Raw genomic sequence first — 3,413 nt, 5'->3', positions numbered from 1 at the left:
GGCTTTACCTGCCGCATGGCCGACTCAGAGCGGGGGGAAGGACGGGGGGTGGTGTTGTGAGTAAGAAAATTAAGGTGGGTACTTCAACCAAAAAGCCTGAATTTGCCAGAGGGGTGTAAAACTTCATTTTGACAACAAACAGTGACATTTTCCTCTGACTTAAATACCAGAAGATGTGTATACACCTTCAACTACTAGCTTTCTAAATGAGTAAAATTTTTTTCGTTATTATTGTTCCTAATCTCCAAAGAATATCCATAAGACTCACCTCTGCTTACAGTATCAGGATGCAAGAACTAAACCCGTGTGCAGAATCACTAAGTGGGTATAAGACCACAAGTGGAAGCAAAACCTAAATTCTCTTTTTTTTTTTTTTTTTCCCTTTAAATTAATAGCAAGGAAAAAGTTGCTTCTAAACAAATTACTTTTGTCTGTATGTGTCAACCTTCTATCTGTCACATGCAATTGGATTGTTACAAGGGAAGACAGGAAGAGAAATCAACATAGGAGATCTGTCAATCTCACCCACCATCTTTAGGCCTGTATCTCACAACTAAAGCACACCACTAAATCCTGTCTCTTCCTTTACGGTCTTCCATGCCAACACTTCTAGCTGACCTAAACTAGGGTCTGCTGACCAAATGCATCACATCCATGGGGTACTAGAAAGAGGTCATAGCACTGTGCTGGAGTTGGGAGATGCGCCTCTAGACCCCATAGGACCCCATCTTGAGACAAGCCCTGCTGAAAGCCATGATCTGCTTTTGCAGCATTATGCCCCAAGCCCTTCTATGTTACTTGATAGGATATATTCCCTTCCTGCAGCCCAGCGTACAAGTGTGTACCGTGCAGTGTACTTGTTACTCAGCAAGTAAATGCCCTGTGAGAGGAGAGGGGGGAAAAAAGACAGTTCTGTTCTAAAAGTTAGTAACGTATCATTCTGTTTGAAGCTTGAAAAGTCTGTCTGGATTTGTTGTATGTGATTGTCTTATCACAAGCGATCAGCACTCTTGCAGTGCTGGCTACCCTGCTCTGTTGTACCAGCTTCCCTGCAGCACTTGAAAGTTGCTCCACATGCTTTAAAGTGAAGCATACTTTTCTTGCTCATGCTGCATGCTTTTCCTAGCAATGCCTGATTCCGTAGTTTTAGTTCTGGGTTTCTGAAGCTGTGGTATAGAAATTCCTAATTTAAGTATTTATTGTACAAAAAAAAAGATGGTTAAAACTACCAAGGAGTAACCTAATTGCAAGATACACTGTAAAACTATAGGGTTGTCTAGATACAAACAAGCTTTTCACTGTGTCAAGAGAAAGCTTCAACAGACTAAGGGGGAAAGTTATATCCTAACTCAAAATACCAATGAGACTCGTTTCTTAACAGGAGAGTATACCCTGTTTCCTAGTGCTGGCAGGCCTACTAATGCTCCGATCTGGCTTTAAAATACACAGATACATGTTAAAGCTGTAACAGCTGGAGAGGAGGAACACTCCTGCACAGAGAAGCTGCTAATACAGAGATATTTTTATTGGTGTACCTTGTTTGGGTGAATCTCTGGAAAGTAGTTATGTAACATCAGTACCTCCACAATAAGACAAAGTTGCCTTCAGGAAAGCTTCCTTACTCACCTACCTAAATTTTCTAAGTTTTCTAAATACAGTAAAACTAGTAAAAAATCAATCAAGCCTGAATTTTTAAAGGGCCTTTCTGTATTAAACTTCTTAATTCCAGTTCATCCCTTGTAGTGCTCTTACTAGAGTTCTTGATTTTTATTAATGAGATTTTTACATTACTTCAATTTTACTCAGAAAAGCTAACAAACCCCATATGCTCTATTTTATTACCACGTAGAATTCACTCAGAATAAACTCAGAAGGAAGAAGATACAAAGCTTTGCATTTTTTATATTTTTTGCACTCCGTGGGTTTCTTTCTAGACCAAACAGCAATACAAATCAGTCACGCCTAGTGATCAACAGTGGATATTGTGGTAGGTGTCTAATGACCAATGTCAGAATCAGACCTGTATTTTATCTGTTGTACAAAAAATCTGACAAAGGACCTGCTTTGAGGCAGAAATCATTCAACTCAACATACAAATGATCTGGTGCAAGTTTGGTATAGAATCTCACAATTACTTTAATAGTCCCTGAAACCTGATCTGGGTAGAAGTTGTCAAATTTTTGGACTGGTATGGTTTGTATTCTAGTGGTTAATTCAGTAAGGTATTTCAAAAAAAAAAAAAAAAAAAAAAAAAAAAAAAAAAAAGAGGGAGGGAATTAGATGTTACGTTTCCCCCCCCTCAAAATAAATACTAAAGAGAGAAAAAGGTGCCAGAGGAGATTTGAAATTAGAAAGTCTGTTGCTGAGATGCGAAAAAAGAAAAGTTTGCTCTGTTTTCCTTTTGCACCGTGACTTCAGTTTTATAGTTAGATTTTTCTGGAGTCTTACATCAACTTTCTTTTGGTTTCTAAACAACCACGATTAATTCTTTACATTTTTAGTATTTTAAACTGGTTTGGTTTTCTAGGAATATGTCACCAAGCAAAAATTCACATGACTTTGGGAGGCTATCTAGGTGGATAACCATGGGGGTAAGGAAGGTAGGATTATGGCTAGGATTGGATAGTGGCTCTGCCAGGACAGATTTAGGGTAGTGCTCGTGTGAATCGTTGATTTTAACACAGGCACAACTTTAGACAGGGTTAGGCAAATTAGTTGAATTCAGTAATATAAGAGTCTGAAAGAAAAAAATGCATCCCTCCTTAACAAATAGGGAAGAGGTGGGTTCGCTTGTAGATTGAAGCCTGCTGTGAAAACACGATCCGTGCTGAAAATCGTATGCAAACTTCTCAGACAGAAAAACTTAAAACTTATCTGAAATGTTCCTACAACTGCAACCTTTGAACATACTTTCTATAAATAACCATTACAAAATAACCTGGTTTATTTTAAAACAGTATTTTATGTGGAAGACTCCTATGCATTGCAGGTCTCACGTTATAAACCAAGATGTCTACTGATTCTCAGCATGGTTCTAGTAAGGTTTTTAATTTACATAAGCTTTTGTTGTTGGGTTGTTTTTTTTTTTTAGTTCTGTAACTGTTGTCTAAGAATCAAATTTATCGTCGCAAGAGGCACCACCTTGAAAAGGGGGTCTGTGTGTCATCTAGATAGTTTTTGCTTTTATTTCATGAGCAAGCCTGACAGGGTTTTCTAGTTAAATAAATGCGGGGTAATACGCATCTCGTTCTCGGAACGGTACCTCGGTAGGAAAGCCAAGCTCTACCCGCGAAGCACCGCTTATTCCTGAGCGACCCCTTCTCCCCAGGCCCGCGGGAGCCCAGGCGGGTCGGCGGCCGCAAAGGCGGCGGCCAAGGCCCGGCCCGACTCCGGCGCCAGGCCCGGCTCTCCGC

The 3,413-nt window shown here is 39.8% G+C and overlaps 1 protein-coding gene and 1 long non-coding RNA gene across 4 annotated transcripts in view; one reads left to right on the top strand and one right to left on the bottom strand.

The window, feature by feature from the left end:
* Positions 1–3,403, bottom strand: part of LOC113482019 — a 6,237-nt gene extending 2,834 nt beyond the window's left edge. The window contains exon 1 of the long non-coding RNA XR_003398771.1: positions 3,263–3,403. This is a non-coding gene — a long non-coding RNA (uncharacterized LOC113482019). The remainder of the gene's footprint in view (positions 1–3,262) is intronic.
* Positions 1–3,413, top strand: part of SLC39A10 (solute carrier family 39 member 10) — a 64,921-nt gene that overhangs the window by 18,471 nt on the left and 43,037 nt on the right. The gene's annotated exons all lie outside the window — the stretch shown is intronic.

This window comes from Athene cunicularia (assembly GCF_003259725.1).
Source record: "Athene cunicularia isolate RWA chromosome 7 unlocalized genomic scaffold, athCun1 chr7_part1, whole genome shotgun sequence".
Lineage (NCBI taxonomy): Eukaryota > Metazoa > Chordata > Aves > Strigiformes > Strigidae > Athene > Athene cunicularia.
The sequence above is the reverse complement of the archived record's forward strand: the minus strand, read 5'-3'. Positions and strand labels throughout refer to the sequence as shown.